Consider the following 24,540-nt stretch of genomic DNA (forward strand, 5'->3'; position numbering starts at 1 on the left):
TAGTATGCCGTACGATATGGGCTATAGCCCACGGTCCAAAATGATGAGAAACGAGGCTAACTTTTTTTTTCAAAATTTCAAAAAACATGGGCTATAACCCATCGTTTTGTCATTTCGTCATTTTTTTCAAATCTTCAAAAATGATGAAAAACGGCGCGCTATAGTATGCCGTACGATATGGGCTATAGCCCACGGTCCAAAATGATGAGAAACGAGGCTAACTTTTTTTTTCAAAATTTCAAAAAACATGGGCTATAACCCATCGTTTTTGTCATTTCGTCAATTTTTTCAAATCCTCAAAAATGATGAAAAACTGCGCGCTATAGTATGCCGTACGATATGGGCTATAGCCCACGGTCCAAAATGATGAGAAACGAGGCTAACTTTTTTTTTCAAAATTTCAAAAAACATGGGCTATAACCCATCGTTTTTGTCATTTCGTAATTTTTTTCAAATCTTCAAAAATGATGAAAAACGGCGCGCTATAGTATGCCGTACGATATGGGCTATAGCCCACGGTCCAAAATGATGAGAAACGAGGCTAACCTTTTTTTTCAAAATTTCAAAAAACATGGGCTATAACCCATCGTTTTTGTCATTTCGTCAATTTTTTCAAATCCTCAAAAATGATGAAAAACTGCGCGCTATAGTATGCCGTACGATATGGGCTATAGCCCACGGTCCAAAATGATGAGAAACGAGGCTAACTTTTTTTTTCAAAATTTCAAAAAACATGGGCTATAACCCATCGTTTTTGTCATTTCGTCAATTTTTTCAAATCCTCAAAATGATGAAAAACTGCGCGCTATAGTATGCCGTACGATATGGGCTATAGCCCACGGTCCAAAATGATGAGAAACGAGGCTAACTTTTTTTTTCAAAATTTCAAAAAACATGGGCTATAACCCATCGTTTTTGTCATTTCGTCATTTTTTTCAAATCTTCAAAAATGATGAAAAACGGCGCGCTATAGTATGCCGTACGATATGGGCTATAGCCCACGGTCCAAAATGATGAGAAACGAGGCTAACTTTTTTTTTCAAAATTTCAAAAAACATGGGCTATAACCCATCGTTTTTGTCATTTCGTCATTTTTTTCAAATCTTCAAAAATGATGAAAAACGGCGCGCTATAGTATGCCGTACGATATGGGCTATAGCCCACGGTCCAAAATGATGAGAAACGAGGCTAACTTTTTTTTTCAAAATTTCAAAAAACATGGGCTATAACCCATCGTTTTTGTCATTTCGTCAATTTTTTCAAATCCTCAAAAATGATGAAAAACTGCGCGCTATAGTATGCCGTACGATATGGGCTATAGCCCACGGTCCAAAATGAAGAGAAACGAGGCTAACTTTTTTTTTCAAAATTTCAAAAAACATGGGCTATAACCCATCGTTTTTGTCATTTCGTAATTTTTTTCAAATCTTCAAAAATGATGAAAAACGGCGCGCTATAGTATGCCGTACGATATGGGCTATAGCCCACGGTCCAAAATGATGAGAAACGAGGCTAACCTTTTTTTTCAAAATTTCAAAAAACATGGGCTATAACCCATCGTTTTTGTCATTTCGTCAATTTTTTCAAATCCTCAAAAATGATGAAAAACTGCGCGCTATAGTATGCCGTACGATATGGGCTATAGCCCACGGTCCAAAATGATGAGAAACGAGGCTAACTTTTTTTTTCAAAATTTCAAAAAACATGGGCTATAACCCATCGTTTTTGTCATTTCGTCAATTTTTTCAAATCCTCAAAAATTATGAAAAACTGCGCGCTATAGTATGCCGTACGATATGGGCTATAGCCCACGGTCCAAAATGATGAGAAACGAGGCTAACTTTTTTTTTCAAAATTTCAAAAAACATGGGCTATAACCCATCGTTTTTGTCATTTCGTCAATTTTTTCAAATCCTCAAAAATGATGAAAAACTGCGCGCTATAGTATGCCGTACGATATGGGCTATAGCCCACGGTCCAAAATGATGAGAAACGAGGCTAACTTTTTTTTTCAAAATTTCAAAAAACATGGGCTATAACCCATCGTTTTTGTCATTTCGTCAATTTTTTCAAATCCTCAAAAATGATGAAAAACTGCGCGCTATAGTATGCCGTACAATATGGGCTATAGCCCACGGTCCAAAATGATGAGAAACGAGGCTAACTTTTTTTTTCAAAATTTCAAAAAACATGGGCTATAACCCATCGTTTTTGTCATTTCGTCATTTTTTTCAAATCTTCAAAAATGATGAAAAACTGCGCGCTATAGTATGCCGTACGATATGGGCTATAGCCCACGGTCCAAAATGATGAGAAACGAGGCTAACTTTTTTTTTCAAAATTTCAAAAAACATGGGCTATAACCCATCGTTTTTGTCATTTCGTCAATTTTTTTAAATCCTCAAAAATGATGAAAAACTGCGCGCTATAGTATGCCGTACGATATGGGCTATAGCCCACGGTCCAAAATGATGAGAAACGAGGCTAACTTTTTTTTTCAAAATTTCAAAAAACATGGGCTATAACCCATCGTTTTTGTCATTTCGTCATTTTTTTCAAATCTTCAAAAATGATGAAAAACGGCGCGCTATAGTATGCCATACGATATGGGCTATAGCCCATGGTCCAAAATGATGAGAAACGAGGATAACTTTTTTTTTCAAAATTTCAAAAAACATGGGCTATAACCCATCGTTTTTGTCATTTCGTCAATTTTTTCAAATCCTCAAAAATGATGAAAAACTGCACGCTATAGTATGCCGTACGATATGGGCTATAGCCCACGGTCCAAAATGATGAGAAACGAGGCTAACTTTTTTTTTCAAAATTTCAAAAAACATGGGCTATAACCCATCGTTTTTGTCATTTCGTCAATTTTTTCAAATCCTCAAAAATGATGAAAAACTGCGCGCTATAGTATGCCGTACGATATGGGCTATAGCCCACGGTCCAAAATGATGAGAAACGAGGCTAACTTTTTTTTCCAAAATTTCAAAAAACATGGGCTATAACCCATCGTTTTTGTCATTTCGTCAATTTTTTCAAATCCTCAAAAATGATGAAAAACTGCGCGCTATAGTATGCCGTACGATATGGGCTATAGCCCACGGTCCAAAATGATGAGAAACGAGGCTAACTTTTTTTTTCAAAATTTCAAAAAACATGGGCTATAACCCATCGTTTTTGTCATTTCGTAAAATTTTTCAAATCCTCAAAAATGATGAAAAACTGCGCGCTATAGTATGCCGTACGATATGGGCTATAGCCCACGGTCCAAAATGATGAGAAACGAGGCTAACTTTTTTTTTCAAAATTTCAAAAAACATGGGCTATAACCCATCGTTTTTGTCATTTCGTCATTTTTTCAAATCTTCAAAAATGATGAAAAACGGCGCGCTATAGTATGCCGTACGATATGGGCTATAGCCCACGGTCCAAAATGATGAGAAACGAGGCTAACTTTTTTTTTCAAAATTTCAAAAAACATGGGCTATAACCCATCGTTTTTGTCATTTCGTCATTTTTTTCAAATCTTCAAAAATGATGAAAAACGGCGCGCTATAGTATGCCGTACGATATGGGCTATAGCCCACGGTCCAAAATGATGAGAAACGAGGCTAACTTTTTTTTTCAAAATTTCAAAAAACATGGGCTATAACCCATCGTTTTTGTCATTTCGTCAATTTTTTCAAATCCTCAAAAATGATGAAAAACTGCGCGCTATAGTATGCCGTACAATTTGGACTATAGCCCACGGTCCAAAATGATGAGAAACGAGGCTAACTTTTTTTTTCAAAATTTCAAAAAACATGGGCTATAACCCATCGTTTTTGTCATTTCGTCATTTTTTTCAAATCTTCAAAAATGATGAAAAACGGCGCGCTATAGTATGCCGTACGATATGGGCTATAGCCCACGGTCCAAAATGATGAGAAACGAGGCTAACTTTTTTTTTCAAAATTTCAAAAAACATGGGCTATAACCCATCGTTTTTGTCATTTCGTCAATTTTTTCAAATCCTCAAAAATGATGAAAAACTGCGCGCTATAGTATGCCGTACGATATGGGCTATAGCCCACGGTCCAAAATGAGAAACGAGGCTAACTTTTTTTTTCAAAATTTCAAAAAACATGGGCTATAACCCATCGTTTTTGTCATTTCGTCATTTTTTCAAATCATCAAAAATGATGAAAAACGGCGCGCTATAGTATGCCGTACGATATGGGCTATAGCACACGGTCCAAAATGATGAGAAACGAGGCTAACTTTTTTTTTCAAAATTTCAAAAAACATGGGCTATAACCCATCGTTTTTGTCATTTCGTCATTTTTTTCAAATCTTCAAAAATGATGAAAAACGGCGCGCTATAGTATGCCGTACGATATGGGCTATAGCCCACGGTCCAAAATGATGAGAAACGAGGCTAACTTTTTTTTTCAAAATTTCAAAAAACATGGGCTATAACCCATCGTTTTTGTCATTTCGTCAATTTTTTCAAATCCTCAAAAATGATGAAAAACTGTGCGCTATAGCATGCCGTACGATATGGGCTATAGCCCACGGTCCAAAATGATGAGAAACGAGGCTAACTTTTTTTTTCAAAATTTCAAAAAACATGGGCTATAACCCATCGTTTTTGTCATTTCGTCAATTTTTTCAAATCCTCAAAAATGATGAAAAACTGCGCGCTATAGTATGCCGTACGATATGGGCTATAGCCCACGGTCCAAAATGATGAGAAACGAGGCTAACTTTTTTTTTCAAAATTTCAAAAAACATGGGCTATAACCCATCGTTTTTGTCATTTCGTCATTTTTTTCAAATCTTCAAAAATGATGAAAAACGGCGCGCTATAGTATGCCGTACGATATGGGCTATAGCCCACGGTCCAAAATGATGAGAAACGAGGCTAACTTTTTTTTTCAAAATTTCAAAAAACATGGGCTATAACCCATCGTTTTTGTCATTTCGTCAATTTATTCAAATCCTCAAAAATGATGAAAAACTGCGCGCTATAGCATGCCGTACGATATGGGCTATAGCCCACGGTCCAAAATGATGAGAAACGAGGCTAACTTTTTTTTCAAAATTTCAAAAAACATGGGCTATAACCCATCGTTTTTGTCATTTCGTCAATTTTTTCAAATCCTCAAAAATGATGAAAAACTGCGCGCTATAGTATGCCGTACAATATGGGCTATAGCCCACGGTCCAAAATGATGAGAAACGAGGCTAACTTTTTTTTTCAAAATTTCAAAAAACATGGGCTATAACCAATCGATTTCGTCATTTTTTTCAAATCTTCAAAAATGATGAAAAACTGCGCGCTATAGTATGCCGTACGATATGGGCTATAGCCCACGGTCCAAAATGATGAGAAACGAGGCTAACTTTTTTTTTCAAAATTTCAAAAAACATGAGCTATAACCCATCGTTTTTGTCATTTCGTCAATTTTTTCAAATCCTCAAAAATGATGAAAAACTGCGCGCTATAGCATGCCGTACGATATGGGCTATAGCCCACGGTCCAAAATGATGAGAAACGAGGCTAACTTTTTTTTTCAAAATTTCAAAAAACATGGGCTATAACCCATCGTTTTTGTCATTTCGTCAATTTTTTCAAATCCTCAAAAATGATGAAAAACTGCGCGCTATAGTATGCCGTACAATATGGGCTATAGCCCACGGTCCAAAATGATGAGAAACGAGGCTAACTTTTTTTTTCAAAATTTCAAAAAACATGGGCTATAACCCATCGTTTTTGTCATTTCGTCATTTTTTTCAAATCTTCAAAAATGATGAAAAACTGCGCGCTATAGTATGCCGTACGATATGGGCTATAGCCCACGGTCCAAAATGATGAGAAACGAGGCTAACTTTTTTTTTCAAAATTTCAAAAAACATGGGCTATAACCCATCGTTTTTGTCATTTCGTCAATTTTTTCAAATCGTCAAAAATGATGAAAAACTGCGCGCTATAGTATGCCGTACGACATGGGCTATAGCCCACGGTCCAAAATGATGAGAAACGAGGCTAACTTTTTTTTTCAAAATTTCAAAAAACATGGGCTATAACCCATCGTTTTTGTCATTTCGTCATTTTTTTCAAATCTTCAAAAATGATGAAAAACGGCGCGCTATAGTATGCCGTACGATATGGGCTATAGCCCACGGTCCAAAATGATGAGAAACGAGGCTAACTTTTTTTTTCAAAATTTCAAAAAACATGGGCTATAACCCATCGTTTTTGTCATTTCGTCAATTTTTTCAAATCCTCAAAAATGATGAAAAACTGCGCGCTATAGTATGCCGTACGATATGGGCTATAGCCCACGGTCCAAAATGATGAGAAACGAGGCTAACTTTTTTTTTCAAAATTTCAAAAAACATGGGCTATAACCCATCGTTTTTGTCATTTCGTCAATTTTTTCAAATCCTCAAAAATGATGAAAAACGGCGCGCTATAGTATGCCGTACGATATGGGCTATAGCCCATGGTCCAAAATGATGAGAAACGAGGATAACTTTTTTTTTCAAAATTTCAAAAAACATGGGCTATAACCCATCGTTTTTGTCATTTCGTCAATTTTTTCAAATCCTCAAAAATGATGAAAAACGGCGCGCTATAGTATGCCGTACGATATGGGCTATAGCCCACGGTCCAAAATGATGAGAAACGAGGCTAACTTTTTTTTTCAAAATTTCAAAAAACATGGGCTATAACCCATCGTTTTTGTCATTTCGTCAATTTTTTCAAATCCTCAAAAATGATGAAAAACTGCGCGCTATAGTATGCCGTACGATATGGGCTATAGCCCACGGTCCAAAATGATGAGAAACGAGGCTAACCTTTTTTTTCAAAATTTCAAAAAACATGGGCTATAACCCATCGTTTTTGTCATTTCGTCATTTTTTTCAAATCTTCAAAAATGATGAAAAACGGCGCGCTATAGTATGCCGTACGATATGGGCTATAGCCCACGGTCCAAAATGATGAGAAACGAGGCTAACTTTTTTTTTCAAAATTTCAAAAAACATGGGCTATAACCCATCGTTTTTGTCATTTCGTCAATTTTTTCAAATCGTCAAAAATGATGAAAAACTGCGCGCTATAGTATGCCGTACGATATGGGCTATAGCCCACGGTCCAAAATGATGAGAAACGAGGCTAACTTTTTTTTTCAAAATTTCAAAAAACATGGGCTATAACCCATCGTTTTTGTCATTTCGTCAATTTTTTCAAATCGTCAAAAATGATGAAAAACTGCGCGCTATAGTATGCCGTACGATATGGGCTATAGCCCACGGTCCAAAATGATGAGAAACGAGGCTAACTTTTTTTTTCAAAATTTCAAAAAACATGGGCTATAACCCATCGTTTTTTTCATTTTTTTCAAATCCTCAAAAATGATGAAAAACGGCGTGCCATAGTATGCCGTACGATATGGGCTATAGCCCACGGTCCAAAATGATGAGAAACGAGGCTAACTTTTTTTTTCAAAATTTCAAAAAACATGGGCTATAACCCATTGTTTTTTTCTGCAATTTCCGCAATTTTTCAAAAAATAAAAAAAATAATGTGTATAGACAAACGTTTTTTCCGCAATTTTCCACAATTCCTTCGTAAAACTCCGCAATTTTTCCCCAACTTGCTAATGTTTCTCATCCTCCGCAACACTAAATTTTTCCGGTAAATACAACACATTTAGCAGGGCACTGCAGGGAGTTGAACCCCGTTCCGGTAAACCAGAAGTACGACACCAGTGCCTTAGCTTTTGTGTATTCAACTATTTGGGTAACATGTGAGCTTTATCCTCTAATTCATGGGCCTGGATGATGAAAAACGGCGGGCCATAGTATGCCGTACGATATTGTCTATAGCCCACGGTCCAAAATGATGAGAAACGAGGCTAACTTTTTTTTTCAAAATTTCAAAAAACATGGGCTATAACCCATCGTTTTTTTCATTTTTTTCAAATCCTCAAAAATGATGACAAACGGCATGCTATAGTATGCCATACGATATGGGCTATAGCCCATGGTCAAAAAAGATGAAAAACGAGGATTAAAATAAATAAATAAATGCTCCGAGACGATAGGCTATAGCCCATCGTTCTTTCAACACTGTTGTTAAATCACTGTTCTGTTAAAACTAAAACACTGTTGTTAAAACAATGTTAAAACAAAAACACAGATCCACTATCAACCCACTGTTTGGGAAACACTGCTCTACTAGCAATGATTAAGTATCAGATTTTGTTTCAACCAAAAAATATCACTTACCCTACCTATAAATGACATGGGGCTTTAGCATAAATATGTTTTCTTTTGATAAGCTCCAACTTGTTCTGAAACCTCTCCACCCCACCCCACCCCACTCCACTCTTCCACCGACAGACAAGCCCCCTCATGTCTACGGAACCAGACGGCTTGGAGGGAAATAGTCAGTCAGAAAAAATTTCTCTGTTTCCATAGAATGATCGAGGGGAAGGGATGGGAGGGAGATTGGAAAGAAAGAGTGGCAATATAAACCACAAGCGCCATACAACCCTCATTAAGGGGGCTGGAAGAAAGGAAGGCATCCGGATATCCACACTAGTTATTGTGCACTGAATGGTGGCACAGCCGCTCACCATTGTGCTGCAGGGCAGGGCTGATTATGCCTAATTTATACTTAGTCATTATGGTGTCTTCCTACTCCCAAACATTTGCAGATCCAACCCAACCTCACAATGTGCTGTGACGCGTTGTGAATTCTTGCCTTGGGACATATACGATAGTGATTGTTACACACATACCGCCAGACCAGATTTTCAACATGACTGCATGCTTGGTTTTTGTATGTGAAATATTACATAAAAAAAGCATTCTCATCACAATATGTTGTATAGTACAGCCATACATGGCAACTTGAGATACTCAAGTATGTCAAGACATTTCACAATAAAAAGAAAAATAGATATCATTGGGGGGCAAAATTGGTAAAAATAAAAATCAGGGACCACCTGCAGTACCACCGGTTGAAAACCCATGATAGAGGCAGGGGCTCAAAAATAGCTGATCTACAAGCTCTCAACGCGTTGCAGCGTGATGCATTGAATGCTTGTAGATCAGCTATTTTCGGGGCGTGACCCATTAGCCATTAGCTATAGTGAAGATGCAAGGTGCAACATGGATTTCTACAAAGAGGACAAATTATTTCAATGCAAAATAACAGGGCAGGGGCTGAAGCCACCTTCGATGTCTACTGTACATGTGCATGTATGTGACCGGTGGACGATCAAGTCACAAAAAACGATCAATATAACATCATGAGCAACACAGTAATATATATTATATATATCGCACTGTTTAAAGTGTGTGTGCATGTATACTGTGAGACCCAAAAATGTCTTGTATAGCCCACTATGCCACTTGCTTTGGGGAGGTGCAAGTCCTCAATTAGACTCTTAAATTTAAAAGAACACTCAGGTTCATGTTTTAACCAGGTGAAAGAGCAATACATCATAAAGAAACCAGGAAGAAGTCTGACACGGAAACCAGCTCTCAAGGTAAGTATACAAATTTATTATAAGTTATTCCTAATAACATGGGTTCCTAAGACACCTGCTTAAAATACAATAGAAAATGAATACTAAATCCTAATCAAACAATTAATCAAATAAACAAAACAATCAACTCTTAAAATCGTTACTATCAAAATGTGCAAATTGGCAAAGGAGGTGTCAGTCCATATGGGAAAGTGACAGTGTCAGAGGAGAGAAGTCTTCAGAACCTCCTATTCTTCTTGTTACTTGCGCAAGCAGAGCGCGCAAGCAAAACTTTCGCCCGGTCTGTGTGCACCGTGCCAGCCAACCCGCCACTTGATGCGTATGCAAATAAAACAGCAAATTTGTGCCTGGTTTGCTGGGACCAGATTACATAAATGACCATATGTCTTACGTCATCTTTTAGAGCTAGTCACACGTATACTATATACCGGTACATAATCAGTAAAATAAAATAGCAAATTGTGCCCGAGTACATGGTGTGTATATGTATGACTAGCTCTCAATGATGACGTAAGAAATATGGTCATATATGTAATCTGGTCCCAGCAAACCAGGCACAAATCTGCTGTATTATTTGCATACGCATCAAGTGGCGGGTTGGCTGGCACGGTTTTTGGTGCTAAGTAACCACAGTATACCGCTAATCAACTTACAACTACATACTCTATATAGTATAACTGCTCTCAATGATGACGTAACAAATGTGAAAGTATTATTACAAAAATTTAAGTTAGAGACATATTATTCTGATCATGATTTAGTATTAATATCACTATAGTCCAAGATGAAATACATTTAAAACAATTGACAATTTACAATAAATAATAAATTATACTGTATAACATATTTTAATTCAGTTTATATACCTTTTTTTCATCACATAATGATTTATTTCTCTTTGAAAAACTAAAAAGGGATCTAGAATATTTCTAAATTGATAAAAGTGTATTTCTTATATAGATAGAAACTTGAACCATACTTAATAATACTAGGTGTTTACATGCATAAAGTAGATCGGTAGCAAATAGTTACACCTAATAATTAGACATTTCAAACGTTCCTTCACAGAGATACTGAGATTCCACAGTTTACAGCAGTCGAAAGTACTTGCACGCTCTGCTGCAAAAGGAGAGGAGACTGGAGCAACACGGACTAGTGCGCGCTCTGCTTGCGCACTAGTTGGCCATTTATGGCCTACTAGTGTGCAACAAGCAAGTATGCACTCGACAGAGTGCAGTTCTAGTTGATACTGCGAACACACAAGGACAGGCCGACAGTACATCTGCTCACAATATCTAACTCCAACAAATGATAGCAGGCAAAAGGCACACGTCGTCATAACTTGTCAACATCAAGGCCACAGAGGGGGTACTTATCTGAAAAGAGGGGCTAGTCGCAACTTGGCCCCTCTGCTGAGTCAGTCTGGCTTCCCCTCTTTCAGCATCTCAAACACAGGTTCCCCGGTCAACCTGTGTGATGATCATCTCATCTGCTGGTTCTCCTTCATCCCTTGCAGAGTTGCCTCACACCGACGGCCACACAAGCTATCCTGGCCTGGTGTGGGAATTGTCCTCTCCTATGTCCAGTACCCCACCTCCTCAGCCCTGTCGCCGCACGGACAGAGCTGCTATACCTTCCAGACCCGCTTCCTTGGCTCTCCCTTCCCAACTGAGTGTGTCCCTATTTGAACCCCAAGGCCGGCCCAAAGTCATCAGCGCGGCTGGTGCTCATCAGGCAATCAAGGGAGACGTTCAAGAACACAACATTACTAAACACACTCAGACAGTAATACAAATGACACAAGGGAAAACAATATTACTCAACAGGTAAATAATAAGGCCATTATGCAACACAAAAAGAAAAAAGAAAAGCACACTTGACCCCCGTCACATGTACACTTGTACAGGTCAAGTGAAGGACTGCTAACATAGCAGTTTGAACTTCATCAGGATAAGGTAACCGGCTACATTCTGTGCAGGAGGATGCTATACGCACACCAGTCTTAATAGTGGTGCCTGCAGCTCACGGCAGAAACATCTAAAAAGATAAGTCTTAAAAAGACAAAAGCACACACTGATAGCCGATTATTTATTAGGACGCAGAGTAAGAAACCAACGTTTCGGCATATGCAACTGCCTTCTGCAGGGTATATCATATACCCTGAAGAAGGCAGTTGCATGACTTGGTGGCGCTATAACAGGCCAAGTCACATCACACACACTCCTATCCTCCTGGTGGAGACCAGTTCCCAGAAGGGCACTTTTTCTACTTTGATCTCATTTGGTTCTCATAGTCTCCTGATTTACTGGGTTTACTAAAAGGTTTAAGATGATTTTTACAGCCTTGTTGCTTTTCAGTGGTCCTTCGATTTAACCTGGTTAATTTTGACACATGCATGGAACTAAAACCTTTCCATCAACACCCTTCCAAACCATAAAGCAAAACATAACGTAACAGGGGTCTTACCTATCTCAACAGATCTTGCATCTCAATAGGATTTACCTGTAGGCCTCGGCCGGCTTAGCGGTCCAGGCAGTGTGTCGTGGGTTCGAGTCTCGATCCCCGACGAACTTGTCTTTGTGTCTACCCCCCATCTCTCCCCCTGTTTCCTGTCTACCTACTTTACTTCTGTCAATAAAGGCAAATAAAATCTTAAAAAAAGGATTTACCTGTATAAACAAAGTACGTACGCATGCACGCACGCACGTATAGTATAGTATAGTATAGTATAGTATAGTATAGTATAGTATAGTATAGTATAGTATAGTATAGTGGGAGACAAATGGGAGGATGACATGCAGAGAAATGTGACTCCTATAGTGACACAGCTTCAAAAATCCTGACACTGACTTGGCTCTGGCACAGCTGGAGGTGACTCCGCCTCAGCGTGACTAAGGGGGACGATCACACCAAGACGCGTCACCACGAGTACAGACATTTCAAAAATGCCTTGGCAAAACAACACATCGGTCACAAAGCCATGTGGTGCACCTGTCGTGCAAGACCTGCTTCCTTATACGGGTGATGGAATAATGAATCATTTGGACAAAAGAATATTCATTCATTTGTGGATAAGTGCGTATTTGCCCGTAAATACAAAACCACTCAAATCATCAATCAATGTGAAGTGAGGGGCGTTCTTATCATCGTACTGTACATCATCATGACGTAACTCAGACTTATGCTCAGACACATTATGACGTAAATTATCCATTCATTGTCAATGGCATTTAATGTTTGTCTTCTACGGCATAGCTGAATATAGGAGGGGCTAGTGCCCCTCAAAAAATATCTGTGCGTAGCGTACCCAAGCTTAGAGAATGAGGCCCCTTTGAGTCTAATATCAAATCACCTGCATTTGCCATTGTCCCACTGTTTCTTCAACATCTATACCAACATCAAAACAGGAAGACTTGGTGCAACGGAAAGGTTTTTAAAAATATCATGCGCATCTGATGGTGACGCATGCTGGTGGTGACTTGCATGCTGGTGATGCATGATGTAGCGATGTGCCTTGTTGTGATTCCAGCTGGTGCATCTCTCTTGCTGTACGTGCTGCAAACGCCTCTGGGTGCTTTGCGCTGCGTCTGCGTGGCGGAGACAGCTCTGTTTGGCTGTTTCAGCCTGAGCAAAACCAAGTAGGAGAAATGGAAATGGAAGTGAGCAGCAAGTTAATGACTAGATAAAAGGTCACCAGCAGGGGTCACCAACATGTCCATACAACAAATGTGTCAGTGGCAAAGACTTGGTGTTGGCAAGTTTTAGATTTTCTCCAGGTTTTCACCAGAATAGGTATGGCAATTATATATTACGACACTATGACACATCAGGACCTGGGAGTCCACTATAGACTCTTAAATGTTTTATTTGCAAGGACCCCTGTAACTCTGAGGGTTAAAATGAAGCCATACGGACCCGTAAGGGTCTGTTTGGTTTCATTTGAACACTCTCAGAGTTACATTACAGACCTGTTGTTCAGGGGTATCTAGTATTTATGTGTTCCTGGTAATATTATTGTAATGTCCACTCCTTTTGTATGTCCGTGGCAAACATTTTATGTTGACAAAAATGTCCACCCTTAAGCCATCACCAGTGCCAGTTGCTAATTTACATAAAACATCATCTCAATTAATATTCAGAGGATATTGCAAAACTGCATAAACAGGAGTCAGAGTGGCGGGAAAATGCTTACCGGTAGTTTGTTTTTGTCTTCCACATTGTCTTTCCATGAACTTATTTTTTTACGAATGAAGACTACTAGCTGCCACCATTTCCTTTCAAGCAGTCACAGAACATATACTGTACGTGCAAGTCTAGTGCAGCCATCAGCTGACCATCAGCTGTAATAGTCTTTGCAGTGTGTTTTCCGCTACTTTTGGCACAAAGCGACGCGATCAACAGCATTTAATGGAGGTTAGCTCTTGTAAATGGAGTTGGTGAGTCTCTAGGCCAAGAGTAATTGTAATTGGACTTGAACACACATCACATACATGCAGACTTGATCACACAGAGGGGTATTTGAACAAAATGTGTTTGACCTACCAAAGAGAAAAAGCTGGAGCTCTCTTGGTATTTGTTCGGGGGCCGGGGGGTGGGGTGGTTGTTGTGCCTGGCACCAAATCGTGTGCTTAACACACTGAACCAGTGTGTTACTGCATGTCCTGTACATGTTTGGTACATTTGCATACAAGTAACGGGGATGACTGTACGGGGAGTAGGGGAGCAGCCTGCCTCTGTCCGTATACTGTTTACATGCCGTTTTAGCATTATGAGTGAGGAGGTGGTCCCATATTGTTCTTCTATAGCTGCAGTGAGACTTTGTAAAAACTTGCCACATCAACCAGTTCCCACATACTTATCGTATTTGGGAATTACAGTCATTCTAATTCATATTCTATTGTTTCCCTCCCCTTCTAATCCCAGCCCCGGCCTCCCTGTCTCGTCCTTTGACGAGAAGGGGGGGTGGGTGAGGGTGTTTGCACAAGGCTTGGTCCTCTGGAATGTCAACACGAGGCTTTGTGTGGGGGCTAGAGGAGCCCACATCGACAGGACCCTAAGGGACACGAGGGAGATAAGACCCCACCAACCCAGCGAGCGGAGGGCCGGGGCTGAGGGGTAGGAGGCAAGAGAGGTTAGTTAGAGAAGGCAATTTAAAGCTGAACCATGCTTAACCAGTGACAACCAAGCCCACCACTTAATCCCACCCATTAGCTCTCTCCAGACTTGCACAGCGTGACATGGAAGGGAGTTATTTAATTTGCAATCAATCAACCTAATATACTGTAATTAGGAAGAACATAATAAATTGGTTTGGAGTCGGACCCCATTCTTTCTATCGTCACAATATTTAACTTTGTGTAGGTTTGAAGCCCATGCTTCTAACCATTGTCTAAGGAATGTGTTATCTGTGTCGGGTTCATGCAGGGCCCACCAGAGATCCAAATGACGGAAACGAACTGAGTGTGCAAATGCATGGAACCAAATGGACACCTTACCAGTTCGTTCCATTTGCACACGCTCAGAGTTAAAATATACAATGAGGATTTTTACATTGTAAATTTTAAATTAAGAAGGTTGAGAATTACTGGTCTAAAGGTGGGAGGGTCATTCAATCCATAAGGGCTGTGTCCCTCCCTCGGACATTTGTACTGACCTGCAGATAATGAGTGGTTCATCTTTCGGTCAGCGCTTGTGGGAGGGAGGAGGGAGGGGTGGGAGGGGTCTACTCGTGTTTGATTAAGGGTTTGCAAGGCACCATGTCTCGTTCTGCATGGAAGGATAAACAAGACGTGTGTGTGTGTGTGTGTGTGTGTGTGTGTGTGTGTGTGTGTGTGTGTGTGTGTGTGTGTGTGTGTGTGTGTGTGTGTGTGTGTGTGTGTGTGTGTGTGTATGTGTGTGTGTGTGTGTGTGTGGTTTGCTGCCCTATGGGATCTTCTAAACATTTGCTAATGGTTGCAATTGTGTCTGTGAGTGGTTGTGTTTCAAAGATTCCACTTTCCTTTCGTTTATATGCTGACTCTGCGATGTCCTCCGGAGGTCTGTTGTAAAAACACTTTAACCGAAAAGAAAAGGAGTGCTGAAACTAAACAGTTTGGAAGGAAATAATAGCGTACAATTGCGATGATGAAGGGCTGGAAACATTTAAACAAAAGTTTAGACTGTTTTGAGTTTTCAATTGAGGGCAGGAGACTTCGGCTGTCCTCTAGTGTTAAACATTGCACACAAGGACATTTTGCAAATGTTAACCACTGCAAAATGATACGTTTATAGCCTTCGATTGATTGATTGATTGATTGAAGTATTTATTAACAGTATGCGCAGAATACAGTAGGTACATTTCAAGCACAATTCAATACAAAATACTGTGGATTGCACTTGTTTACAATAGGGTCCTCCACTCTTCATATACTCCTCAGCAGTGTAACATATTGTAATGTAATGACTCGTTCTGAATGAAATTATGCCCTTTTTTTGTTTTTGTTTATATATTATTTACATTTTTTAAGTAATGGATTAAAAAAGTGAGCCAGGTGCAGATTCTACCGAATTCAGAGCTAAGGCCCAGGGCCTTTTCAACCTGCAGTTTGTATCCTGTCTGAGACCAGCAGTGCGAACAAGAACAAGTTGCAGTCACAAGCTGATGTCATGTCGTTATAAATATATTAGGAACAGGTAAGTCCCTAGTATGCCACCTGTCCCTGTTTGATGGAGAGGTTAATTATGTGGGTGATGATTGGAGCTATAGAGATGGCTGAGTCTCTAAGAAATTTGGAGGGAATATTGTCATGGCCAGTGGCCTTAACCTTAATCGCCTTAACCACTTTCAATCTGGCAATCTGCACTTTGGGCATGTAAATGGTTTTCTAAATGTTTCACTTTTTCATTAGCAACGTGTCACATCGCAACACGCACTGAGCATACGTGTATAGATTAGATTGCCTATTTTTGCGGGACAAGTATAACATAGTGCTAAAATAGTGGTTAAAATTGTGCAGTTTGATACATTAGGTGGATTTTGGTTGTCGTTTGGAACGGTATGTTTTACAGCATTGGGTGTGTGTGTGTCTATAAATGGATGTAGACTTAGTCATAATGTTCCCTGCCCAGTGATGCCAATCACAACACCAACGCTGGTCTGAGGAACTCCCCTGACTCTTGTCTTCCAGTGGTGAAGTCAGTTGTGTGACATCAAAGTTCACGACCCCTGATGCATGCTAGTAATCCACTGCCAAAGTTTATTTTTGTGGAAACAACGGACTTTGTTTAGAAACCGTTATAAACATTATGTAAAATCCTGGAAAGTATACATACCCAAATCAGCTCATTTGTATTGCAAGGTGTGTGTGTGTGCGCGTGTGTGTGCGTGTGTGTGTGCTAAGGCTGTACCCTAGCCCTTATTTTAGGACTCGAACTTGGGCAGGAATTTTCGAGTGAACATTCGGACCAATCATGACAAACACAATTTTTCGGGCCAAACAAAGAATTAGAAAGTAGATAAAACGGCAGGTTACAACACGTTGTGTTCTTTGTAATTATTTGGTCCAAAATATTGTGTGCGTTGTCATGATTTGTCACGACAGGAGTTGGCTTCGTATACGACGCTTAAAGGTCTTTAAATAAATAAGTTTTAAAATGCCTATGGAGAAAAAATTCCTGGGCCACTCGTCGTTCTGAAAGGGGGAGGGACTGCGAAGCTCTATTGTGCAAAAGGATGCCTGTTTAACAGATTAAATGTAATCAGCATAGGGCGCAGCAGGGAATCGAACCCCATCCCAGTAAACCAGGAGCTCCATGCCTGTGCCAAAGCCCTACCAGCCCTACCCTACCAGCAGCAAAATAATACAAAAACAGATACTTACCCAGTTAAAAAAGTTAAAAAAAAAAAAAAAACGAATGGTTCAAATGCATTAATTAAGATTCGAGTGCCAACCCTACCGAAGGAACATTCAAACATTGAATGTTTGCCTGTGTGCACGTGTGTGTTTTAATTTTAAATGTTCAAAATAGCAGATCTATAAGCTCACAGACAACACGTCACGACGCAAAGCGCCGCCAGCTTGTACAGTAGATAGTAGACAGTAGATATATTAATACATTTGATTACAAATGTATCTACAGTATTTGTCGTATGATGCGGTATATATATACAGTATATACGGCCTAAGTAGTGTTCATGTTATCGGAGAATGAAATCCCATAAATAAATATGCCTATTTATTTCAATGCATGGTGTCATGTGTGACTTGTTGCAGTGATGCAAGATGGCGGTTGACTTATACTAACATTAATGGAGTATTGATAGGAACATGCAGAAAGGCGTTGTGGCTGTTTGTGTACAGGACAGTAAAAGTAGAGGGCTGCCTCTGGAGTTCATGAGATAGGCTGGATGGAGACGTATAGCTGTGTGTATGCAGGACAGTTAACCACTTGTCTCCAGCTCTGATGCTATAAGTCTGATTAGGCAGACCTACAAGCGCTCGACGCGGGGCGTCCGTGTCGCGCAGAGAGCTTGTGGGTCTGCCGTTTTCGCCGCGCGACACCGCCGCGCCACGGAGCACAAATGAGGCTTCACTGTCCTGAGCAAACACAGGCCCGCGCCAATAAAAACGCTTGTAAAAGAAAAAAAAATAAAGAGTGCCCGTAAATGTGTGTTTAATTGAAACTTTGCAGAAGGGCAGTTCATCACAGCAATGGCTCCCAAGGGGTCTAACAGGCACGCAAACACGCGCTTGCGCACGCACACACACGTACTGTAAGTTGTGGGGATGTGACGAGGAAGAGGAATAGGTGTGGAGGAGCTAGTGGAAGAGCTAGCAGTGTTGATTTCGTCGACTAATACTATGACAAAAAAATGACGAAAACTAAATGAAATTTCGTCAACAAATAAAAACTATAGGCTAAAATGTTTTCCGGGTGACTAAAATCAAATGTGACTAAAACTAAATGAAAACTTTTCAAGAGACTATTACTAAAACTATCAAATCAATGTTTGGGAGTCATAAAAGAGAAGAGGAACATGGATGAGAAATAGATTTAGGACTTTTGCAAGATTTATACTTTTAAAAAGACCTCCCTTGGCCATGCAATCTTTCTCTTTCTCTTTTATGGCCATGAAACAATGGAACAATAATCGTCCCAACATATGAACAACACATTTTCAAACTCTTCCCCTCAAATAAGAAAACAATCGCCCAATTGTAAATTAGAGCTGCTGGTGGGGGGTTGCATGTACAGTGTGTGTGTGTGTGTGTGTGTGTGTGTGTGTGTGTGTGTGTGTGTGTGTGTGTGTGTGTGTGTGTGTGTGTGCGTGCGTGCGTGCGTGCGTGCGTGCGTGCGTGCGTGCGTGCGTGCTTCTTACGTATGTTGTGTGTTTTATTTAGCTGCAGGGACTTCAGGTGGAAAATAGCTTGAAACTGGTACATTATATTTATCCTTGTTTTATTTAAGGTTCTATTGTTCTTGACCCTGTTCAAATAAAGACATTACTCTATAGTGTATACAGTATGTATAGCTTAATTATACAGTATAGATATTCCACTGCTAGGGTCTTAGTTTATGTATGATTCATGATCACTATTTTTGATGTATTTGATATATTAGTATATTACCAGGTTTTTGTTCTTGCTTAGTCTAAATCCCTCTGGATTAAGAGCGTCTGCCAAATGCCAAATGAGGTTGTGTGTATCGCGTGACGGACTTTGCAGCTCCGTTGTCTCTCAGACTCAAAACAGAGAGTGTGCCGGACAGTGTGCCAATGTGAAGACTACTATGGTAAGCTGCAGCACACATGGTTACAAAACAAAAAAGTGATTCCCAATATAATGCAAAACTAATGTAATTTACAAGAGACAAAATGTGAGCACACTCTAAAGTCCTGGGTGAGAACATATAGCTCAGAAAGTATAAGTACAGGAATACCTATCGTTTTCATCATTTTACTATACAGTATGTCATTACTAATTGGAACGAATGAAAATACATTGCATGGATGCAACTGGGACGTATCCTCAGTGATGTATTCCAAGGTCATCAGGGTTTCGGGTCTCGCGAACATCATACCCCTCACTCGGGTGACCCAGCCGGGGTGATCAAGTCCCAACTTACGTCCCAGTAGCTACCCTCGATCAGACCCACTAGGGAAAGACCAAGGCCACACAATCCGTTGGAACCACTCTGGAACTACTATGCCGGGACTGAGAGGTACAATTCTGGCATGTGTCTATAGGCTCTGTGGGTTGCCTCCTGTCCAGGCCCCTCCTATACGTCTCACCAGGTCCAATGCTCTCACCATGAGTACAGCGAGGACCTGTGCGTTGCACCAGACTCCCAGCACCAGACACTTCATTCAGGAGTGGTGGATTCTTGAGCCGCAATGGTTCTGCAGGCTCCCCCTGGGCAACGGTAGCACTGTAGGCTCCACTTGCGGCTTGAATGGCCCTCCTAAAGGCCTCATCGAAGGCTTTTGGGCTTCCTCCTCACGGAGGATGCAGGCTGGGGCGCTAACCCATACTGCTCCCGGGGTGCCGTCTACATTCCGGCTGTCACCCGTCTCTCTGGTGGTCACCAGACTATACCTGGTTGTCGCATAGTCTATTCCTACTATATATGTTTATTTAATTAGAGTTGTGTGAAAATAATCAAAAAGTCCCCCCCTCCCCTTCTGTGTAGCCTAGAACTGGAGGTCAGGGAAAAAATCAGTAACATTATGAAGTATAGGCCTACATCTCAGTGACATCACAAAGTGTACTTCATAATGATTATTTTCAGACCTCCAGATCTAGTCAACACAGAATGCGGGGACTTTTTATTATTTATTTCCACACAACTCTAAGGCATATTAATGACATAGTAAAATGTTGAAAATGAGTGGTATTCCCCTTTAAGTTAAGTACAAATTTGAGGTCTTTTTCTTTTACTTTACTTGAGTATTCCTAAATGTCAGTACTTTTACTTCTACTCCACTATGATTTCAGGTCCACAATTTGTATTTGCACTTTTACTCCAATACATTAATTTGAAATCTTTAGTTACTATAGTTACTTTGGAGATTTTAATTTTGATAACATACATTAACCAGTTCAACCCCATACAAAATAGCCAATCTATAAGCTTGTATATGGTCTATTTTACAGACAATTGGACTCGAGTCATAGTGACTCGAGTAGCATATTTGACGACTTGCGACTCGACTCGGACTTTGAATGTAAAGACTTGCGACTCGACTCAGACTTGGAAGGTAAAAGACCAACGAGACTTGAGACTTGACTCCGACTTGCTAGCCAATGACTCCCGACTCGACTCGACTCGAGACAAGATGACTTGTGACTTGTTTTGTTTCCGAGCATATGTATTTGAATACAGCGTTGGTGTGCAGCGCAACTCCACTCGCACACTAAGGCAAAACCTTTATTTTCACCACACAGCTGCAGTAGATTGAAAAGTTGCTTCCTACCTTTGAGTTAGTGTTGCTGAAAGACACCCAGATCCAATTGTATATTCCATATTTCCATATGTACTAAGTGTGAAGTTGTGTCTGTAAACTAGTGTCAACACGGAGGCACACAGTGACAGTTGTGAGCATGCGCAGATTGCACTGCCTCTGCTCCAGCGTACAGGGACAAAACGGCCATTAGGGGGAGCCATAGTACAGTGAAATACAGTGAATATCTATTGATTCATTGATTGAATACTTTATTGGCAGAAATGTAATCGGTATAGGGTACAGTCAAACACTGATCAAAAAGGGATCACTGAAAAAAGTCCTTGCTGTCTTGTTTCCATTCGGTCCTGGGTAATCAATTCATAATCATGACAAGTCAGTAAGTCACATGACAAATAACAAAATTCAAATTCTAGACTTGACACAACCTTGTGACTCGACTTGTGACTCGGCTTGACTTGCCCACAACAGAAAGACTTGGGACTCGACTTGGACTTGGGACCAAATGACTTGGGACTCGACTTGGGACTCGGACCTGAGGGTTGGATTGACTTGGGACTCGACTTGGACTTGGGACCAAATGACTTGGGACTCGACTTGGGACTCGGACCTGAGGGTTTGGACTGACCTGGGACTCGACTTGGACTTGGGACCAAACGACTTGGGACTCGACTTGGACTCGGACCGGAGCGACTTGAACAATTGTCTGCTATTTTCAGAAACACTTGGAACTTGTGAAATGGGACATTCTGCAATATGAGTACTTTTACTTTTAGTACGTTTTTTACCCGAGTACACTTTGCATGCGTATGGCCTCACTCACACCTTTACAACAGACTGATGTATGCTTGTTGTATGAGATGTATAGCTGATGCAAGCTCGCAATGCATTTCCAATGGGAGTCACATGGTTTGACACAACATTTGTGTTGTATGATGGGGTGGGGGGCAGTCGAAACACAGCTGAAATCCGTACAACAAAAAAGTTGTGTCAAACGATGAGACTTCCATTGGAAATGCATTGGGGCAAGATGTATCACACCCTTTGATCTAGCATGCATCAATGTTGTATGCTAGATCGAAAAGGTGTGAGTCGGGCCTACATCTACATTGCAGTATTTATACTTTTAAAGTATAACATTTGAGTACTATTTATTTCCACCACCGCCAAATGGGCCCAACGTGAGGCTGACGGATCAGCAGTGTGTTGGCTCCTCTCCTGCTTGCACGGCGTCGTGAGGTTATTTTCATAATGGTAATGATTGATGGTCAGTGAGACAACGCCATGGTGACGGACGTGGGATATAAATCACATTGTCACATTCCCCCTCCTTCTCCTCCATGCCTTGGCTTACATCATTCTTCCCGTGCCGCGAACAAGGACTTTACTGTTTCCCAGCTGTCCAATCAGAATCGTTGTTTTTAACCTGTCCAGTCAGAATCCACTAGCCACCTTCCAATCGGAGCACGATCGTGCTCCGATTGGAAGGTGGCTAGTGGATTTAGGATTTGGATCGCCCTGCCAATCAGATCGTGATAAACTCAGGATCACCATAAAAAAACATCCAATTAGAATTTCTCTTTTGGGCTTTCCCTCCACCTCTTACTCTTTTTCAATCCAATCAGAAAGTGCCTTTTCACCTGGATTCAGAATGAGTGTATGGGTCTGGGTAAAGTTCCTATTTTGGGTGTGTGTGTCTGTCCTTTCTTTCGCTCCTCGCTCATATGCCCTTTCTCGCGCGCTCTCTCTCTCTCTCTCTCTCTCTCTCTCTCTCTCTCTCGCTCTCTCTCGCTCTCTCTCTCTGCGCTATAAGGAGATCATTAAATAAAAGTGTTCTCAGTGAGTGACACTCCTATACCTGCCTGCCTGCTCAGCAACAACAAGAGCCTGCTCTGTCCTGCCCAGGCAAGACAGGATAATTGCAGCTCCTGACTTAATCACTTACCTTAAAGCCCTATACCGCCACAGTTCTCTCTCTCTCTCTCTCTCTCTCTCTCTCTCTCTCTCTCTCTCTCTCTCTCTCTCTCTCTCTCTCTCTCTCCCCCCAATGCCAACAGTGAAGTGCTGTGTAACTTTTATGAATTGTTTTTCAGCCACGGACAATGAAGGGCGTGGTCCGCGCCCTGGTGGTTCTGACATGCAAGAGATCTGGAGCAAGCGGTTCAAGGTGTGCAGTGTGCTGCAGGCTCCATGAGACACACACACACACACACACACACACACACACACACTGGGCGTACTGTATACGGTTCACCTGCAGGTTAAGATGCGTCTCCTCAAGGCTCAACATCTTTGTAACTTTTTTTTCTTCAGATTTTGACGGAAAGAATGTGTGCCATTCTTCACTGCATGGGGATGAAACAGCTGTATAATTAGGCAATTCCGAGGCCCCAATATCATGAGGAACTCAGCGTGAATTCAAGATCAATACCGCGTGCAACATTGTGGTTCTATTCAAGCTCAGCACACCCAAACAACTGTGCTATTGTAACGCTAGTCATTCAATTATACGAATTGTCTCCACGGTCGGTCTTCACAGAGTATGTCCGATCTGGGGAAAATATGAATCTGGTGGGCTGAATCTATGCCCATTTCTGCACTGAATGCATTTCCTCACAGGCTCTATAATGTGACGAGCCCCTGGGCCGAGTGTGTGTGTGTGGGGGGGGGGGGGGGGGGGGGAGAGAGAGAGGGCCCCTGAAAAGGTGCTTTGTGCTGGGTTTAGAACGGCCAGGGGCTGAGCCTGTCAGGGGTTGTGGTTCTAGGCCGGTAGCCAGGCCTTCAAACCCCACTCGCTGGCACCGAGCAGGCTACCATCTGGGCTGCGGGGGTGACGGACGGAGGGACGGGCCCTTCCTGAAAGCGCTCCGTGAGCCATGCATGCTGGGCCGGGGCTGGGCTGTGAGATGGATATAATGCTGTGCCGTGAGCCACAACGCCGCCACGGAGGGCTGCAAAAATAAACCGCTGGTGCTTCTCTGAAAATTCCTGGGCTCTCGCCTCTCTTGGCCTCGCCCCTGGAGGAACTCATTCCCACGGGAGAGATCCAGAACGAACGACCCACGCTGAGAGGCGGAACATGGAAACAGAAGTGCTGCGGGGAGCATATAGAACCCACACTGTGCACGCACGCCACGCCGAGCTTTGATCTGAATACGGGACCCGACATGGCACTGATTATACACACACGCCGATTATATTTGTGATAATTATATCTGGATTATATTTTAGGAGCGTCCTCCAAAACCCAGGATGCCTGCGGTCATTGGCTTGATAAAAAAAAAAGAAAAAAAAGAAATGGAACAGGAAGAGTCAGTATCATCAGAAGTGATTTATGGTGTTTATGCAGCATTGGCTGTGTCGACGGCAGAGGCACACATGGACATGGGGCCTCCGTGAGCTGAGCACCGCTCGGCGGTGGTAGCGCGCTGCTAACGCAATTAAGTGAGACAAGACAACAGTGACACGCAGGCTCCCGCGACTGCAGTCATTCTTTCATGGCTGTATGTTTATCTTCTGACTCAGGCTCTGTTGGAGCAGGAGAAGTAT

Source organism: Protomyctophum bolini (genome assembly GCF_963924005.1).
Source record: "Protomyctophum bolini genome assembly, chromosome: 14".
Taxonomy (NCBI): Eukaryota; Metazoa; Chordata; class Actinopteri; order Myctophiformes; family Myctophidae; genus Protomyctophum; species Protomyctophum bolini.